The sequence below is a fragment of the Triturus cristatus genome, chromosome 4_1 (genome assembly GCF_964204655.1).
Source record: "Triturus cristatus chromosome 4_1, aTriCri1.1, whole genome shotgun sequence".
NCBI lineage: Eukaryota > Metazoa > Chordata > Amphibia > Caudata > Salamandridae > Triturus > Triturus cristatus.
In genome coordinates, this window is record NC_140585.1 from 119,977,583 (window position 1) to 119,997,380 (window position 19,798).

A 19,798-nucleotide genomic window follows, 5' to 3' on the forward strand; every position below is an offset into this window, starting at 1 on the left:
ACGATTCCTTTTATTCACACAATTAAATAAAATGATGTACTTAATAACATTGTAAACTATATTTGTCATTATCCTTGTCTATTACGATTGAGATAAACGTTGAATTCAGTGATGGCCAAATTGCTTACAGATGTGTTAACTAAAAGTCAGAATATGCTCTGAATATTTCAATCTGCACAGACCATACCATCAAAAACAATTTACATCTATAATCTAATGGAAATGGAATGAAGCAGTGGGGAATCTTATGCTTCTGCTCAACTCTAGGGGCTAGATTTAGAAGTGGAGTGGATGCTTTTTGTTAGTAGTGACCCCTGGTGGTAAATGGTTATAAGCTGCAAATGGTAAAGTGAGCTGATTGTATATATATATATATATATATATATATATATATATATACATAGATAGATAGAAAGATAGATAGACAGATCGATAAATAGGTATTTATTTTAATCAATCATTTCTTATTAAAGCAGATTATTTTTAGCTAGGAATTTCTGATTTGTAATCATTTATGAAAAAAGATTGCTTCTCCTAACCAAAGGAAGCAAAGCTGCCTATTACAATACTGTGAATTGATTGAGGGCATGCCCTAACCTCATGGAGGTGAGCACTGTTGAACTGAAGCCAATATGTCCTCGTTAGTATAGTGGTCAGTATCCCCGCCTGTCACGCGGGAGACCGGGGTTCAATTCCCCGACGGGGAGACGATTCCTTTTATTCACACAATTAAATAAAATGATGTACTTAATAACATTGTAAACTATATTTGTCATTATCCTTGTCTATTACGATTGAGATAAACGTTGAATTCAGTGATGGCCAAATTGCTTACAGATGTGTTAACTAAAAGTCAGAATATGCTCTGAATATTTCAATCTGCACAGACCATACCATCAAAAACAATTTACATCTATAATCTAATGGAAATGGAATGAAGCAGTGGGGAATCTTATGCTTCTGCTCAACTCTAGGGGCTAGATTTAGAAGTGGAGTGGATGCTTTTTGTTAGTAGTGACCCCTGGTGGTAAATGGTTATAAGCTGCAAATGGTAAAGTGAGCTGATTGTATATATATATATATATATATATACATATACATAGATAGATAGAAAGATAGATAGACAGATCGATAAATAGGTATTTATTTTAATCAATCATTTCTTATTAAAGCAGATTATTTTTGGCTAGGAATTTCTGATTTGTAATCATTTATGAAAAAAGATTGCTTCTCCTAACCAAAAGAAGCAAAGCTGCCTATTACAATACTGTGAATTGATTGAGGGCATGCCCTAACCTCATGGAGGTGAGCACTGTTGAACTGAAGCCAATATGTCCTCGTTAGTATAGTGGTCAGTATCCCCGCCTGTCACGCGGGAGACCGGGGTTCAATTCCCCGACGGGGAGACGCTTCCTTTTATTCACACAATTAAATAAAATGATGTACTTAATAACATTGTAAACTATATTTGTCATTATCCTTGTCTATTACGATTGAGATAAACGTTGAATTCAGTGATGGCCAAATTGCTTACAGATGTGTTAACTAAAAGTCAGAATATGCTCTGAATATTTCAATCTGCACAGACCATACCATCAAAAACAATTTACATCTATAATCTAATGGAAATGGAATGAAGCAGTGGGGAATATTATGCTTCTGCTCAACTCTAGGGGCTAGATTTAGAAGTGGAGTGGATGCTTTTTGTTAGTAGTGACCCCTGGTGGTAAATGGTTATAAGCTGCAAATGGTAAAGTGAGCTGATTGTATATATATATATATATATATATATATATACATATACATAGATAGATAGAAAGATAGATAGACAGATCGATAAATAGGTATTTATTTTAATCAATCATTTCTTATTAAAGCAGATTATTTTTGGCTAGGAATTTCGGATTTGTAATCATTTATGAAAAAAGATTGCTTCTCCTAACCAAAAGAAGCAAAGCTGCCTATTACAATACTGTGAATTGATTGAGGGCATGCCCTAACCTCATGGAGGTGAGCACTGTTGAACTGAAGCCAATATGTCCTCGTTAGTATAGTGGTCAGTATCCCCGCCTGTCACGTGGGAGACCGGGGTTCAATTCCCCGACGGGGAGACGATTCCTTTTATTCACACAATTAAATAAAATGATGTACTTAATAACATTGTAAACTATATTTGTCATTATCCTTCTCTATTACGATTGAGATAAACGTTGAATTCAGTGATGGCCAAATTGCTTACAGATGTGTTAACTAAAAGTCAGAATATGCTCTGAATATTTCAATCTGCACAGACCATACCATCAAAAACAATTTACATCTATAATCTAATGGAAATGGAATGAAGCAGTGGGGAATCTTATGCTTCTGCTCAACTCTAGGGGCTAGATTTAGAAGTGGAGTGGATGCTTTTTGTTAGTAGTGACCCCTGGTGGTAAATGGTTATAAGCTGCAAATGGTAAAGTGAGCTGATTGTATATATATATATATATATATACATATACATAGATAGATAGAAAGATAGATAGACAGATCGATAAATAGGTATTTATTTTAATCAATCATTTCTTATTAAAGCAGATTATTTTTGGCTAGGAATTTCGGATTTGTAATCATTTATGAAAAAAGATTGCTTCTCCTAACCAAAAGAAGCAAAGCTGCCTATTACAATACTGTGAATTGATTGAGGGCATGCCCTAACCTCATGGAGGTGAGCACTGTTGAACTGAAGCCAATATGTCCTCGTTAGTATAGTGGTCAGTATCCCCGCCTGTCACGCGGGAGACCGGGGTTCAATTCCCCGACGGGGAGACGCTTTCTTTTATTCACACAATTAAATAAAATGATGTACTTAATAACATTGTAAACTATATTTGTCATTATCCTTGTCTATTACGATTGAGATAAACGTTGAATTCAGTGATGGCCAAATTGCTTACAGATGTGTTAACTAAAAGTCAGAATATGCTCTGAATATTTCAATCTGCACAGACCATACCATCAAAAACAATTTACATCTATAATCTAATGGAAATGGAATGAAGCAGTGGGGAATATTATGCTTCTGCTCAACTCTAGGGGCTAGATTTAGAAGTGGAGTGGATGCTTTTTGTTAGTAGTGACCCCTGGTGGTAAATGGTTATAAGCTGCAAATGGTAAAGTGAGCTGATTGTATATATATATATATATATATATATATACATATACATAGATAGATAGAAAGATAGATAGACAGATCGATAAATAGGTATTTATTTTAATCAATCATTTCTTATTAAAGCAGATTATTTTTGGCTAGGAATTTCGGATTTGTAATCATTTATGAAAAAAGATTGCTTCTCCTAACCAAAAGAAGCAAAGCTGCCTATTACAATACTGTGAATTGATTGAGGGCATGCCCTAACCTCATGGAGGTGAGCACTGTTGAACTGAAGCCAATATGTCCTCGTTAGTATAGTGGTCAGTATCCCCGCCTGTCACGTGGGAGACCGGGGTTCAATTCCCCGACGGGGAGACGATTCCTTTTATTCACACAATTAAATAAAATGATGTACTTAATAACATTGTAAACTATATTTGTCATTATCCTTCTCTATTACGATTGAGATAAACGTTGAATTCAGTGATGGCCAAATTGCTTACAGATGTGTTAACTAAAAGTCAGAATATGCTCTGAATATTTCAATCTGCACAGACCATACCATCAAAAACAATTTACATCTATAATCTAATGGAAATGGAATGAAGCAGTGGGGAATCTTATGCTTCTGCTCAACTCTAGGGGCTAGATTTAGAAGTGGAGTGGATGCTTTTTGTTAGTAGTGACCCCTGGTGGTAAATGGTTATAAGCTGCAAATGGTAAAGTGAGCTGATTGTATATATATATATATATATATACATATACATAGATAGATAGAAAGATAGATAGACAGATCGATAAATAGGTATTTATTTTAATCAATCATTTCTTATTAAAGCAGATTATTTTTGGCTAGGAATTTCTGATTTGTAATCATTTATGAAAAAAGATTGCTTCTCCTAACCAAAAGAAGCAAAGCTGCCTATTACAATACTGTGAATTGATTGAGGGCATGCCCTAACCTCATGGAGGTGAGCACTGTTGAACTGAAACCAATATGTCCTCGTTAGTATAGTGGTCAGTATCCCCGCCTGTCAAGCGGGAGACCGGGGTTCAATTCCCCGACGGGGTGACGATTCCTTTTATTCACACAATTAAATAAAATGATGTACTTAATAACATTGTAAACTATATTTGTCATTATCCTTGTCTATTACGATTGAGATAAACGTTGAATTCAGTGATGGCCAAATTGCTTACAGATGTGTTAACTAAAAGTCAGAATATGCTCTGAATATTTCAATCTGCACAGACCATACCATCAAAAACAATTTACATCTATAATCTAATGGAAATGGAATGAAGCAGTGGGGAATCTTATGCTTCTGCTCAACTCTAGGGGCTAGATTTAGAAGTGGAGTGGATGCTTTTTGTTAGTAGTGACCCCTGGTGGTAAATGGTTATAAGCTGCAAATGGTAAAGTGAGCTGATTGTATATATATATATAAATATATATATATATATATATATACATAGATAGATAGAAAGATAGATAGACAGATCGATAAATAGGTATTTATTTTAATCAATCATTTCTTATTAAAGCAGATTATTTTTAGCTAGGAATTTCTGATTTGTAATCATTTATGAAAAAAGATTGCTTCTCCTAACCAAAGGAAGCAAAGCTGCCTATTACAATACTGTGAATTGATTGAGGGCATGCCCTAACCTCATGGAGGTGAGCACTGTTGAACTGAAGCCAATATGTCCTCGTTAGTATAGTGGTCAGTATCCCCGCCTGTCACGCGGGAGACCGGGGTTCAATTCCCCGACGGGGAGACGATTCCTTTTATTCACACAATTAAATAAAATGATGTACTTAATAACATTGTAAACTATATTTGTCATTATCCTTGTCTATTACGATTGAGATAAACGTTGAATTCAGTGATGGCCAAATTGCTTACAGATGTGTTAACTAAAAGTCAGAATATGCTCTGAATATTTCAATCTGCACAGACCATACCATCAAAAACAATTTACATCTATAATCTAATGGAAATGGAATGAAGCAGTGGGGAATCTTATGCTTCTGCTCAACTCTAGGGGCTAGATTTAGAAGTGGAGTGGATGCTTTTTGTTAGTAGTGACCCCTGGTGGTAAATGGTTATAAGCTGCAAATGGTAAAGTGAGCTGATTGTATATATATATATATATATATATACATATACATAGATAGATAGAAAGATAGATAGACAGATCGATAAATAGGTATTTATTTTAATCAATCATTTCTTATTAAAGCAGATTATTTTTGGCTAGGAATTTCTGATTTGTAATCATTTATGAAAAAAGATTGCTTCTCCTAACCAAAAGAAGCAAAGCTGCCTATTACAATACTGTGAATTGATTGAGGGCATGCCCTAACCTCATGGAGGTGAGCACTGTTGAACTGAAGCCAATATGTCCTCGTTAGTATAGTGGTCAGTATCCCCGCCTGTCACGCGGGAGACCGGGTTTCAATTCCCCGACGGGGAGACGATTCCTTTTATTCACACAATTAAATAAAATGATGTACTTAATAACATTGTAAACTATATTTGTCATTATCCTTGTCTATTACGATTGAGATAAACGTTGAATTCAGTGATGGCCAAATTGCTTACAGATGTGTTAACTAAAAGTCAGAATATGCTCTGAATATTTCAATCTGCACAGACCATACCATCAAAAACAATTTACATCTATAATCTAATGGAAATGGAATGAAGCAGTGGGGAATCTTATGCTTCTGCTCAACTCTAGGGGCTAGATTTAGAAGTGGAGTGGATGCTTTTTGTTAGTAGTGACCCCTGGTGGTAAATGGTTATAAGCTGCAAATGGTAAAGTGAGCTGATTGTATATATATATATATATATATATACATATACATAGATAGATAGAAAGATAGATAGACAGATCGATAAATAGGTATTTATTTTAATCAATCATTTCTTATTAAAGCAGATTATTTTTGGCTAGGAATTTCTGATTTGTAATCATTTATGAAAAAAGATTGCTTCTCCTAACCAAAAGAAGCAAAGCTGCCTATTACAATACTGTGAATTGATTGAGGGCATGCCCTAACCTCATGGAGGTGAGCACTGTTGAACTGAAGCCAATATGTCCTCGTTAGTATAGTGGTCAGTATCCCCGCCTGTCACGCGGGAGACCGGGGTTCAATTCCCCGACGGGGAGACGCTTCCTTTTATTCACACAATTAAATAAAATGATGTACTTAATAACATTGTAAACTATATTTGTCATTATCCTTGTCTATTACGATTGAGATAAACGTTGAATTCAGTGATGGCCAAATTGCTTACAGATGTGTTAACTAAAAGTCAGAATATGCTCTGAATATTTCAATCTGCACAGACCATACCATCAAAAACAATTTACATCTATAATCTAATGGAAATGGAATGAAGCAGTGGGGAATCTTATGCTTCTGCTCAACTCTAGGGGCTAGATTTAGAAGTGGAGTGGATGCTTTTTGTTAGTAGTGACCCCTGGTGGTAAATGGTTATAAGCTGCAAATGGTAAAGTGAGCTGATTGTATATATATATATATATATATACATATACATAGATAGATAGAAAGATAGATAGACAGATCGATAAATAGGTATTTATTTTAATCAATCATTTCTTATTAAAGCAGATTATTTTTGGCTAGGAATTTCTGATTTGTAATCATTTATGAAAAAAGATTGCTTCTCCTAACCAAAGGAAGCAAAGCTGCCTATTACAATACTGTGAATTGATTGAGGGCATGCCCTAACCTCATGGAGGTGAGCACTGTTGAACTGAAGCCAATATGTCCTCGTTAGTATAGTGGTCAGTATCCCCGCCTGTCACGCGGGAGACCGGGGTTCAATTCCCCGACGGGGAGACGCTTCCTTTTATTCACACAATTAAATAAAATGATGTACTTAATAACATTGTAAACTATATTTGTCATTATCCTTGTCTATTACGATTGAGATAAACGTTGAATTCAGTGATGGCCAAATTGCTTACAGATGTGTTAACTAAAAGTCAGAATATGCTCTGAATATTTCAATCTGCACAGACCATACCATCAAAAACAATTTACATCTATAATCTAATGGAAATGGAATGAAGCAGTGGGGAATCTTATGCTTCTGCTCAACTCTAGGGGCTAGATTTAGAAGTGGAGTGGATGCTTTTTGTTAGTAGTGACCCCTGGTGGTAAATGGTTATAAGCTGCAAATGGTAAAGTGAGCTGATTGTATATATATATATATATACGTATACATATACATAGATAGATAGAAAGATAGATAGACAGATCGATAAATAGGTATTTATTTTAATCAATCATTTCTTATTAAAGCAGATTATTTTTGGCTAGGAATTTCTGATTTGTAATCATTTATGAAAAAAGATTGCTTCTCCTAACCAAAAGAAGCAAAGCTGCCTATTACAATACTGTGAATTGATTGAGGGCATGCCCTAACCTCATGGAGGTGAGCACTGTTGAACTGAAGCCAATATGTCCTCGTTAGTATAGTGGTCAGTATCCCCGCCTGTCACGCGGGAGACCGGGGTTCAATTCCCCGACGGGGAGACGCTTCCTTTTATTCACACAATTAAATAAAATGATGTACTTAATAACATTGTAAACTATATTTGTCATTATCCTTGTCTATTACGATTGAGATAAACGTTGAATTCAGTGATGGCCAAATTGCTTACAGATGTGTTAACTAAAAGTCAGAATATGCTCTGAATATTTCAATCTGCACAGACCATACCATCAAAAACAATTTACATCTATAATCTAATGGAAATGGAATGAAGCAGTGGGGAATCTTATGCTTCTGCTCAACTCTAGGGGCTAGATTTAGAAGTGGAGTGGATGCTTTTTGTTAGTAGTGACCCCTGGTGGTAAATGGTTATAAGCTGCAAATGGTAAAGTGAGCTGATTGTATATATATATATATATATACATATACATAGATAGATAGAAAGATAGATAGACAGATCGATAAATAGGTATTTATTTTAATCAATCATTTCTTATTAAAGCAGATTATTTTTGGCTAGGAATTTCTGATTTGTAATCATTTATGAAAAAAGATTGCTTCTCCTAACCAAAAGAAGCAAAGCTGCCTATTACAATACTGTGAATTGATTGAGGGCATGCCCTAACCTCATGAAGGTGAGCACTGTTGAACTGAAGACAATATGTCCTCGTTAGTATAGTGGTCAGTATCCCCGCCTGTCACGCGGGAGACCGGGGTTCAATTCCCCGACGGGGAGACGATTCCTTTTATTCACACAATTAAATAAAATGATGTACTTAATAACATTGTAAACTATATTTGTCATTATCCTTGTCTATTACGATTGAGATAAACGTTGAATTCAGTGATGGCCAAATTGCTTACAGATGTGTTAACTAAAAGTCAGAATATGCTCTGAATATTTCAATCTGCACAGACCATACCATCAAAAACAATTTACATCTATAATCTAATGGAAATGGAATGAAGCAGTGGGGAATATTATGCTTCTGCTCAACTCTAGGGGCTAGATTTAGAAGTGGAGTGGATGCTTTTTGTTAGTAGTGACCCCTGGTGGTAAATGGTTATAAGCTGCAAATGGTAAAGTGAGCTGATTGTATATATATATATATATATATATACATATACATAGATAGATAGAAAGATAGATAGACAGATCGATAAATAGGTATTTATTTTAATCAATCATTTCTTATTAAAGCAGATTATTTTTGGCTAGGAATTTCGGATTTGTAATCATTTATGAAAAAAGATTGCTTCTCCTAACCAAAAGAAGCAAAGCTGCCTATTACAATACTGTGAATTGATTGAGGGCATGCCCTAACCTCATGGAGGTGAGCACTGTTGAACTGAAGCCAATATGTCCTCGTTAGTATAGTGGTCAGTATCCCCGCCTGTCACGCGGGAGACCGGGGTTCAATTCCCCGACGGGGAGACGCTTCCTTTTATTCACACAATTAAATAAAATGATGTACTTAATAACATTGTAAACTATATTTGTCATTATCCTTGTCTATTACGATTGAGATAAACGTTGAATTCAGTGATGGCCAAATTGCTTACAGATGTGTTAACTAAAAGTCAGAATATGCTCTGAATATTTCAATCTGCACAGACCATACCATCAAAAACAATTTACATCTATAATCTAATGGAAATGGAATGAAGCAGTGGGGAATATTATGCTTCTGCTCAACTCTAGGGGCTAGATTTAGAAGTGGAGTGGATGCTTTTTGTTAGTAGTGACCCCTGGTGGTAAATGGTTATAAGCTGCAAATGGTAAAGTGAGCTGATTGTATATATATATATATATATATATATATACATATACATAGATAGATAGAAAGATAGATAGACAGATCGATAAATAGGTATTTATTTTAATCAATCATTTCTTATTAAAGCAGATTATTTTTGGCTAGGAATTTCGGATTTGTAATCATTTATGAAAAAAGATTGCTTCTCCTAACCAAAAGAAGCAAAGCTGCCTATTACAATACTGTGAATTGATTGAGGGCATGCCCTAACCTCATGGAGGTGAGCACTGTTGAACTGAAGCCAATATGTCCTCGTTAGTATAGTGGTCAGTATCCCCGCCTGTCACGTGGGAGACCGGGGTTCAATTCCCCGACGGGGAGACGATTCCTTTTATTCACACAATTAAATAAAATGATGTACTTAATAACATTGTAAACTATATTTGTCATTATCCTTCTCTATTACGATTGAGATAAACGTTGAATTCAGTGATGGCCAAATTGCTTACAGATGTGTTAACTAAAAGTCAGAATATGCTCTGAATATTTCAATCTGCACAGACCATACCATCAAAAACAATTTACATCTATAATCTAATGGAAATGGAATGAAGCAGTGGGGAATCTTATGCTTCTGCTCAACTCTAGGGGCTAGATTTAGAAGTGGAGTGGATGCTTTTTGTTAGTAGTGACCCCTGGTGGTAAATGGTTATAAGCTGCAAATGGTAAAGTGAGCTGATTGTATATATATATATATATATATATATACATATACATAGATAGATAGAAAGATAGATAGACAGATCGATAAATAGGTATTTATTTTAATCAATCATTTCTTATTAAAGCAGATTATTTTTGGCTAGGAATTTCTGATTTGTAATCATTTATGAAAAAAGATTGCTTCTCCTAACCAAAAGAAGCAAAGCTGCCTATTACAATACTGTGAATTGATTGAGGGCATGCCCTAACCTCATGGAGGTGAGCACTGTTGAACTGAAACCAATATGTCCTCGTTAGTATAGTGGTCAGTATCCCCGCCTGTCAAGCGGGAGACCGGGGTTCAATTCCCCGACGGGGAGACGATTCCTTTTATTCACACAATTAAATAAAATGATGTACTTAATAACATTGTAAACTATATTTGTCATTATCCTTGTCTATTACGATTGAGATAAACGTTGAATTCAGTGATGGCCAAATTGCTTACAGATGTGTTAACTAAAAGTCAGAATATGCTCTGAATATTTCAATCTGCACAGACCATACCATCAAAAACAATTTACATCTATAATCTAATGGAAATGGAATGAAGCAGTGGGGAATCTTATGCTTCTGCTCAACTCTAGGGGCTAGATTTAGAAGTGGAGTGGATGCTTTTTGTTAGTAGTGACCCCTGGTGGTAAATGGTTATAAGCTGCAAATGGTAAAGTGAGCTGATTGTATATATATATATATATATATATTACCTACTGGCGGTCGCCAGTAGGTAGTTATAGTTAGGACCACGTTTCCATAGGAAAACCTCAACATTCTATTTTGAATAACTTTGGCGCCGGTCGACGAATCCTCGCGAATTTCTCAAAATAGGTGGGGCGCTACGCTCCGCTCCTACCCTGAAAGTCTCGGGGGGATTCGTCAAGCGGGGGCTGAGATAAAAGGGGGGTCCCAAAACGCGTTTTTCCCATGCATTTTTCCATAGGACCTTTAGAACGAGCTACAGCCCGAATGGCTGAACAGAATTACTCAAAATTTGGCAGAGAGGTAGTCCCTAGGTCAAGGAAGTGCCTTTTGTAGGTTTGGTGTAAATCTGTTCAGTAGATTCTGAGAAAATAGCCTTTAAATCAATATATATATCTGAGCCAGCTTACGGTACGCTTACCGTACGCTTACGGTAAGCGTACGGTGGCGTGCGCGAGCGCGATTCTGATTGGCTCTTAGATCTTAGTAAACATTCGAATCGGCCGAAACCAGGAAGCGGCGGCCGCCATTTTGTCTCTCGCACTGAGAGAGATTTTTAAAATCGGAAGCCCAAAAACATGTAAAGGGGCTGTTTTGACAACTCCCTCCCACATAGTCATGTGGAGGGAGTCCCCAAACATCCCCCAAGTGCAAAAACGGTTTTATTTTTTTTTCGGCAATTTCACGGGGTACGCTTACCGTACGCTTACGGTAAGCGTACGGTAAAAAAATAAAAATAAAAAAAACACTATTCACACTTACCCCACCCCCTGTGCTTTTGGTGGCCGAAGGCCACCAAATGTGCTGGGCTTATTACAATGGAAAAAAACACTATCCACACTTACCCCACCCCCTGTGCTTTTGGTGGCCGTAGGCCACCAAATGTACAGGGCTTATTATAAGGGAAAAAAACTTAGCATTTAAAAAACCGTACTAATTCACTGAAAAAACCATAGGTTTCACACACGTTATAGTTAGGAATTAGCATTTAAAAAACCTTGCAAATTCACTGAAAAAACCATAGGTTTCACACATGTTATAGTTAGTGGAAATTTTACTGATAAAAAACCAATGAAATTGCCCCGTTATAGTTAGCGCAGGCAACTATAACTCACGCGACCGCAATCCTCTGCTGATGACATATGTGTCTTTATGAAAAAAAAATATTTGTAATATATGTATAGCTAAAAATGTATGGAAGAAGACATGGGCAAATAAGTGTCTAAATACAGTATTAGCATCAGCAGAGGATTGTGGTCGCGTGAGTTATAGTTGCCTGCGCTAACTATAACGGGGCAATTTCATTGGTTTTTTATCAGTAAAATTTCCACTAACTATAACATGTGTGAAACCTATGGTTTTTTCAGTGAATATATATATATATATACATAGATAGATAGAAAGATAGATAGACAGATCGATAAATAGGTATTTATTTTAATCAATCATTTCTTATTAAAGCAGATTATTTTTAGCTAGGAATTTCTGATTTGTAATCATTTATGAAAAAAGATTGCTTCTCCTAACCAAAGGAAGCAAAGCTGCCTATTACAATACTGTGAATTGATTGAGGGCATGCCCTAACCTCATGGAGGTGAGCACTGTTGAACTGAAGCCAATATGTCCTCGTTAGTATAGTGGTCAGTATCCCCGCCTGTCACGCGGGAGACCGGGGTTCAATTCCCCGACGGGGAGACGATTCCTTTTATTCACACAATTAAATAAAATGATGTACTTAATAACATTGTAAACTATATTTGTCATTATCCTTGTCTATTACGATTGAGATAAACGTTGAATTCAGTGATGGCCAAATTGCTTACAGATGTGTTAACTAAAAGTCAGAATATGCTCTGAATATTTCAATCTGCACAGACCATACCATCAAAAACAATTTACATCTATAATCTAATGGAAATGGAATGAAGCAGTGGGGAATCTTATGCTTCTGCTCAACTCTAGGGGCTAGATTTAGAAGTGGAGTGGATGCTTTTTGTTAGTAGTGACCCCTGGTGGTAAATGGTTATAAGCTGCAAATGGTAAAGTGAGCTGATTGTATATATATATATATATATATATATATACATATACATAGATAGATAGAAAGATAGATAGACAGATCGATAAATAGGTATTTATTTTAATCAATCATTTCTTATTAAAGCAGATTATTTTTGGCTAGGAATTTCGGATTTGTAATCATTTATGAAAAAAGATTGCTTCTCCTAACCAAAAGAAGCAAAGCGGCCTATTACAATACTGTGAATTGATTGAGGGCATGCCCTAACCTCATGGAGGTGAGCACTGTTGAACTGAAGCCAATATGTCCTCGTTAGTATAGTGGTCAGTATCCCCGCCTGTCACGTGGGAGACCGGGGTTCAATTCCCCGACGGGGAGACGATTCCTTTTATTCACACAATTAAATAAAATGATGTACTTAATAACATTGTAAACTATATTTGTCATTATCCTTCTCTATTACGATTGAGATAAACGTTGAATTCAGTGATGGCCAAATTGCTTACAGATGTGTTAACTAAAAGTCAGAATATGCTCTGAATATTTCAATCTGCACAGACCATACCATCAAAAACAATTTACATCTATAATCTAATGGAAATGGAATGAAGCAGTGGGGAATCTTATGCTTCTGCTCAACTCTAGGGGCTAGATTTAGAAGTGGAGTGGATGCTTTTTGTTAGTAGTGACCCCTGGTGGTAAATGGTTATAAGCTGCAAATGGTAAAGTGAGCTGATTGTATATATATATATATATATATACATATACATAGATAGATAGAAAGATAGATAGACAGATCGATAAATAGGTATTTATTTTAATCAATCATTTCTTATTAAAGCAGATTATTTTTGGCTAGGAATTTCGGATTTGTAATCATTTATGAAAAAAGATTGCTTCTCCTAACCAAAAGAAGCAAAGCTGCCTATTACAATACTGTGAATTGATTGAGGGCATGCCCTAACCTCATGGAGGTGAGCACTGTTGAACTGAAGCCAATATGTCCTCGTTAGTATAGTGGTCAGTATCCCCGCCTGTCACGCGGGAGACCGGGGTTCAATTCCCCGACGGGGAGACGCTTCCTTTTATTCACACAATTAAATAAAATGATGTACTTAATAACATTGTAAACTATATTTGTCATTATCCTTGTCTATTACGATTGAGATAAACGTTGAATTCAGTGATGGCCAAATTGCTTACAGATGTGTTAACTAAAAGTCAGAATATGCTCTGAATATTTCAATCTGCACAGACCATACCATCAAAAACAATTTACATCTATAATCTAATGGAAATGGAATGAAGCAGTGGGGAATATTATGCTTCTGCTCAACTCTAGGGGCTAGATTTAGAAGTGGAGTGGATGCTTTTTGTTAGTAGTGACCCCTGGTGGTAAATGGTTATAAGCTGCAAATGGTAAAGTGAGCTGATTGTATATATATATATATATATATATATATACATATACATAGATAGATAGAAAGATAGATAGACAGATCGATAAATAGGTATTTATTTTAATCAATCATTTCTTATTAAAGCAGATTATTTTTGGCTAGGAATTTCGGATTTGTAATCATTTATGAAAAAAGATTGCTTCTCCTAACCAAAAGAAGCAAAGCTGCCTATTACAATACTGTGAATTGATTGAGGGCATGCCCTAACCTCATGGAGGTGAGCACTGTTGAACTGAAGCCAATATGTCCTCGTTAGTATAGTGGTCAGTATCCCCGCCTGTCACGTGGGAGACCGGGGTTCAATTCCCCGACGGGGAGACGATTCCTTTTATTCACACAATTAAATAAAATGATGTACTTAATAACATTGTAAACTATATTTGTCATTATCCTTCTCTATTACGATTGAGATAAACGTTGAATTCAGTGATGGCCAAATTGCTTACAGATGTGTTAACTAAAAGTCAGAATATGCTCTGAATATTTCAATCTGCACAGACCATACCATCAAAAACAATTTACATCTATAATCTAATGGAAATGGAATGAAGCAGTGGGGAATCTTATGCTTCTGCTCAACTCTAGGGGCTAGATTTAGAAGTGGAGTGGATGCTTTTTGTTAGTAGTGACCCCTGGTGGTAAATGGTTATAAGCTGCAAATGGTAAAGTGAGCTGATTGTATATATATATATATATATATACATATACATAGATAGATAGAAAGATAGATAGACAGATCGATAAATAGGTATTTATTTTAATCAATCATTTCTTATTAAAGCAGATTATTTTTGGCTAGGAATTTCTGATTTGTAATCATTTATGAAAAAAGATTGCTTCTCCTAACCAAAAGAAGCAAAGCTGCCTATTACAATACTGTGAATTGATTGAGGGCATGCCCTAACCTCATGGAGGTGAGCACTGTTGAACTGAAACCAATATGTCCTCGTTAGTATAGTGGTCAGTATCCCCGCCTGTCAAGCGGGAGACCGGGGTTCAATTCCCCGACGGGGAGACGATTCCTTTTATTCACACAATTAAATAAAATGATGTACTTAATAACATTGTAAACTATATTTGTCATTATCCTTGTCTATTACGATTGAGATAAACGTTGAATTCAGTGATGGCCAAATTGCTTACAGATGTGTTAACTAAAAGTCAGAATATGCTCTGAATATTTCAATCTGCACAGACCATACCATCAAAAACAATTTACATCTATAATCTAATGGAAATGGAATGAAGCAGTGGGGAATCTTATGCTTCTGCTCAACTCTAGGGGCTAGATTTAGAAGTGGAGTGGATGCTTTTTGTTAGTAGTGACCCCTGGTGGTAAATGGTTATAAGCTGCAAATGGTAAAGTGAGCTGATTGTATATATATATATATATATATATATATATATATATATACATAGATAGATAGAAAGATAGATAGACAGATCGATAAATAGGTATTTATTTTAATCAATCATTTCTTATTAAAGCAGATTATTTTTAGCTAGGAATTTCTGATTTGTAATCATTTATGAAAAAAGATTGCTTCTCCTAACCAAAGGAAGCAAAGCTGCCTATTACAATACTGTGAATTGATTGAGGGCATGCCCTAACCTCATGGAGGTGAGCACTGTTGAACTGAAGCCAATATGTCCTCGTTAGTATAGTGGTCAGTATCCCCGCCTGTCACGCGGGAGACCGGGGTTCAATTCCCCGACGGGGAGACGATTCCTTTTATTCACACAATTAAATAAAATGATGTACTTAATAACATTGTAAACTATATTTGTCATTATCCTTGTCTATTACGATTGAGATAAACGTTGAATTCAGTGATGGCCAAATTGCTTACAGATGTGTTAACTAAAAGTCAGAATATGCTCTGAATATTTCAATCTGCACAGACCATACCATCAAAAACAATTTACATCTATAATCTAATGGAAATGGAATGAAGCAGTGGGGAATCTTATGCTTCTGCTCAACTCTAGGGGCTAGATTTAGAAGTGGAGTGGATGCTTTTTGTTAGTAGTGACCCCTGGTGGTAAATGGTTATAAGCTGCAAATGGTAAAGTGAGCTGATTGTATATATATATATATATATATATACATATACATAGATAGATAGAAAGATAGATAGACAGATCGATAAATAGGTATTTATTTTAATCAATCATTTCTTATTAAAGCAGATTATTTTTGGCTAGGAATTTCTGATTTGTAATCATTTATGAAAAAAGATTGCTTCTCCTAACCAAAAGAAGCAAAGCTGCCTATTACAATACTGTGAATTGATTGAGGGCATGCCCTAACCTCATGGAGGTGAGCACTGTTGAACTGAAGCCAATATGTCCTCGTTAGTATAGTGGTCAGTATCCCCGCCTGTCACGCGGGAGACCGGGGTTCAATTCCCCGACGGGGAGACGCTTCCTTTTATTCACACAATTAAATAAAATGATGTACTTAATAACATTGTAAACTATATTTGTCATTATCCTTGTCTATTACGATTGAGATAAACGTTGAATTCAGTGATGGCCAAATTGCTTACAGATGTGTTAACTAAAAGTCAGAATATGCTCTGAATATTTCAATCTGCACAGACCATACCATCAAAAACAATTTACATCTATAATCTAATGGAAATGGAATGAAGCAGTGGGGAATATTATGCTTCTGCTCAACTCTAGGGGCTAGATTTAGAAGTGGAGTGGATGCTTTTTGTTAGTAGTGACCCCTGGTGGTAAATGGTTATAAGCTGCAAATGGTAAAGTGAGCTGATTGTATATATATATATATATATATATATATACATATACATAGATAGATAGAAAGATAGATAGACAGATCGATAAATAGGTATTTATTTTAATCAATCATTTCTTATTAAAGCAGATTATTTTTGGCTAGGAATTTCTGATTTGTAATCATTTATGAAAAAAGATTGCTTCTCCTAACCAAAGGAAGCAAAGCTGCCTATTACAATACTGTGAATTGATTGAGGGCATGCCCTAACCTCATGGAGGTGAGCACTGTTGAACTGAAACCAATATGTCCTCGTTAGTATAGTGGTCAGTATCCCCGCCTGTCAAGCGGGAGACCGGGGTTCAATTCCCCGACGGGGAGACGATTCCTTTTATTCACACAATTAAATAAAATGATGTACTTAATAACATTGTAAACTATATTTGTCATTATCCTTGTCTATTACGATTGAGATAAACGTTGAATTCAGTGATGGCCAAATTGCTTACAGATGTGTTAACTAAAAGTCAGAATATGCTCTGAATATTTCAATCTGCACAGACCATACCATCAAAAACAATTTACATCTATAATCTAATGGAAATGGAATGAAGCAGTGGGGAATCTTATGCTTCTGCTCAACTCTAGGGGCTAGATTTAGAAGTGGAGTGGATGCTTTTTGTTAGTAGTGACCCCTGGTGGTAAATGGTTATAAGCTGCAAATGGTAAAGTGAGCTGATTGTATATATATATATATATATATATATATATATATATATACATAGATAGATAGAAAGATAGATAGACAGATCGATAAATAGGTATTTATTTTAATCAATCATTTCTTATTAAAGCAGATTATTTTTAGCTAGGAATTTCTGATTTGTAATCATTTATGAAAAAAGATTGCTTCTCCTAACCAAAGGAAGCAAAGCTGCCTATTACAATACTGTGAATTGATTGAGGGCATGCCCTAACCTCATGGAGGTGAGCACTGTTGAACTGAAGCCAATATGTCCTCGTTAGTATAGTGGTCAGTATCCCCGCCTGTCACGCGGGAGACCGGGGTTCAATTCCCCGACGGGGAGACGATTCCTTTTATTCACACAATTAAATAAAATGATGTACTTAATAACATTGTAAACTATATTTGTCATTATCCTTGTCTATTACGATTGAGATAAACGTTGAATTCAGTGATGGCCAAATTGCTTACAGATGTGTTAACTAAAAGTCAGAATATGCTCTGAATATTTCAATCTGCACAGACCATACCATCAAAAACAATTTACATCTATAATCTAATGGAAATGGAATGAAGCAGTGGGGAATCTTATGCTTCTGCTCAACTCTAGGGGCTAGATTTAGAAGTGGAGTGGATGCTTTTTGTTAGTAGTGACCCCTGGTGGTAAATGGTTATAAGCTGCAAATGGTAAAGTGAGCTGATTGTATATATATATATATATATATATACATATACATAGATAGATAGAAAGATAGATAGACAGATCGATAAATAGGTATTTATTTTAATCAATCATTTCTTATTAAAGCAGATTATTTTTGGCTAGGAATTTCTGATTTGTAATCATTTATGAAAAAAGATTGCTTCTCCTAACCAAAAGAAGCAAAGCTGCCTATTACAATACTGTGAATTGATTGAGGGCATGCCCTAACCTCATGGAGGTGAGCACTGTTGAACTGAAGCCAATATGTCCTCGTTAGTATAGTGGTCAGTATCCCCGCCTGTCACGCGGGAGACCGGGGTTCAATTCCCCGACGGGGAGACGCTTCCTTTTATTCACACAATTAAATAAAATGATGTACTTAATAACATTGTAAACTATATTTGTCATTATCCTTGTCTATTACGATTGAGATAAACGTTGAATTCAGTGATGGCCAAATTGCTTACAGATGTGTTAACTAAAAGTCAGAATATGCTCTGAATATTTCAATCTGCACAGACCATACCATCAAAAACAATTTACATCTATAATCTAATGGAAATGGAATGAAGCAGTGGGGAATATTATGCTTCTGCTCAACTCTAGGGGCTAGATTTAGAAGTGGAGTGGATGCTTTTTGTTAGTAGTGACCCCTGGTGGTAAATGGTTATAAGCTGCAAATGGTAAAGTGAGCTGATTGTATATATATATATATATATATATATATACATATACATAGATAGATAGAAAGATAGATAGACAGATCGATAAATAGGTATTTATTTTAATCAATCATTTCTTATTAAAGCAGATTATTTTTGGCTAGGAATTTCGGATTTGTAATCATTTATGAAAAAAGATTGCTTCTCCTAACCAAAAGAAGCAAAGCTGCCTATTACAATACTGTGAATTGATTGAGGGCATGCCCTAACCTCATGGAGGTGAGCACTGTTGAACTGAAGCCAATATGTCCTCGTTAGTATAGTGGTCAGTATCCCCGCCTGTCACGTGGGAGACCGGGGTTCAATTCCCCGACGGGGAGACGATTCCTTTTATTCACACAATTAAATAAAATGATGTACTTAATAACATTGTAAACTATATTTGTCATTATCCTTCTCTATTACGATTGAGATAAACGTTGAATTCAGTGATGGCCAAATTGCTTACAGATGTGTTAACTAAAAGTCAGAATATGCTCTGAATATTTCAATCTGCACAGACCATACCATCAAAAACAA

General features: G+C 35.6%; 18 non-coding genes across 18 annotated transcripts; all 18 read left to right on the forward strand.

Annotated features, from left to right (window-relative positions):
• The first annotated feature begins 635 nt into the window (after positions 1-635).
• Positions 636-707, forward strand: TRNAD-GUC (transfer RNA aspartic acid (anticodon GUC)). Its single transcript has one exon. It is a non-coding gene; the product is annotated as a tRNA-Asp (tRNA).
• Positions 708-1,334: 627 nt separating this feature from the next.
• Positions 1,335-1,406, forward strand: TRNAD-GUC (transfer RNA aspartic acid (anticodon GUC)). The gene has a single exon. It is a non-coding gene; the product is annotated as a tRNA-Asp (tRNA).
• Positions 1,407-2,736: 1,330 nt separating this feature from the next.
• On the forward strand, positions 2,737-2,808 carry TRNAD-GUC (transfer RNA aspartic acid (anticodon GUC)). Its single transcript has one exon. It is a non-coding gene; the product is annotated as a tRNA-Asp (tRNA).
• Positions 2,809-4,843: 2,035 nt separating this feature from the next.
• TRNAD-GUC (transfer RNA aspartic acid (anticodon GUC)) lies at positions 4,844-4,915 on the forward strand. The gene has a single exon. It is a non-coding gene; the product is annotated as a tRNA-Asp (tRNA).
• Positions 4,916-6,241: 1,326 nt separating this feature from the next.
• On the forward strand, positions 6,242-6,313 carry TRNAD-GUC (transfer RNA aspartic acid (anticodon GUC)). Its single transcript has one exon. It is a non-coding gene; the product is annotated as a tRNA-Asp (tRNA).
• A 625-nt stretch (positions 6,314-6,938) lies between these two features.
• On the forward strand, positions 6,939-7,010 carry TRNAD-GUC (transfer RNA aspartic acid (anticodon GUC)). Its single transcript has one exon. It is a non-coding gene; the product is annotated as a tRNA-Asp (tRNA).
• Positions 7,011-7,637: 627 nt separating this feature from the next.
• Positions 7,638-7,709, forward strand: TRNAD-GUC (transfer RNA aspartic acid (anticodon GUC)). Its single transcript has one exon. It is a non-coding gene; the product is annotated as a tRNA-Asp (tRNA).
• Positions 7,710-8,332: 623 nt separating this feature from the next.
• TRNAD-GUC (transfer RNA aspartic acid (anticodon GUC)) lies at positions 8,333-8,404 on the forward strand. The gene has a single exon. It is a non-coding gene; the product is annotated as a tRNA-Asp (tRNA).
• Positions 8,405-9,031: 627 nt separating this feature from the next.
• On the forward strand, positions 9,032-9,103 carry TRNAD-GUC (transfer RNA aspartic acid (anticodon GUC)). The gene has a single exon. It is a non-coding gene; the product is annotated as a tRNA-Asp (tRNA).
• A 1,332-nt stretch (positions 9,104-10,435) lies between these two features.
• TRNAD-GUC (transfer RNA aspartic acid (anticodon GUC)) lies at positions 10,436-10,507 on the forward strand. Its single transcript has one exon. It is a non-coding gene; the product is annotated as a tRNA-Asp (tRNA).
• A 2,002-nt stretch (positions 10,508-12,509) lies between these two features.
• TRNAD-GUC (transfer RNA aspartic acid (anticodon GUC)) lies at positions 12,510-12,581 on the forward strand. The gene has a single exon. It is a non-coding gene; the product is annotated as a tRNA-Asp (tRNA).
• Positions 12,582-13,909: 1,328 nt separating this feature from the next.
• Positions 13,910-13,981, forward strand: TRNAD-GUC (transfer RNA aspartic acid (anticodon GUC)). Its single transcript has one exon. It is a non-coding gene; the product is annotated as a tRNA-Asp (tRNA).
• Positions 13,982-15,309: 1,328 nt separating this feature from the next.
• Positions 15,310-15,381, forward strand: TRNAD-GUC (transfer RNA aspartic acid (anticodon GUC)). The gene has a single exon. It is a non-coding gene; the product is annotated as a tRNA-Asp (tRNA).
• Positions 15,382-16,016: 635 nt separating this feature from the next.
• On the forward strand, positions 16,017-16,088 carry TRNAD-GUC (transfer RNA aspartic acid (anticodon GUC)). The gene has a single exon. It is a non-coding gene; the product is annotated as a tRNA-Asp (tRNA).
• Positions 16,089-16,715: 627 nt separating this feature from the next.
• TRNAD-GUC (transfer RNA aspartic acid (anticodon GUC)) lies at positions 16,716-16,787 on the forward strand. The gene has a single exon. It is a non-coding gene; the product is annotated as a tRNA-Asp (tRNA).
• A 631-nt stretch (positions 16,788-17,418) lies between these two features.
• Positions 17,419-17,490, forward strand: TRNAD-GUC (transfer RNA aspartic acid (anticodon GUC)). The gene has a single exon. It is a non-coding gene; the product is annotated as a tRNA-Asp (tRNA).
• Positions 17,491-18,125: 635 nt separating this feature from the next.
• On the forward strand, positions 18,126-18,197 carry TRNAD-GUC (transfer RNA aspartic acid (anticodon GUC)). Its single transcript has one exon. It is a non-coding gene; the product is annotated as a tRNA-Asp (tRNA).
• Positions 18,198-18,824: 627 nt separating this feature from the next.
• TRNAD-GUC (transfer RNA aspartic acid (anticodon GUC)) lies at positions 18,825-18,896 on the forward strand. The gene has a single exon. It is a non-coding gene; the product is annotated as a tRNA-Asp (tRNA).
• The last annotated feature ends 902 nt before the right edge of the window (positions 18,897-19,798 follow it).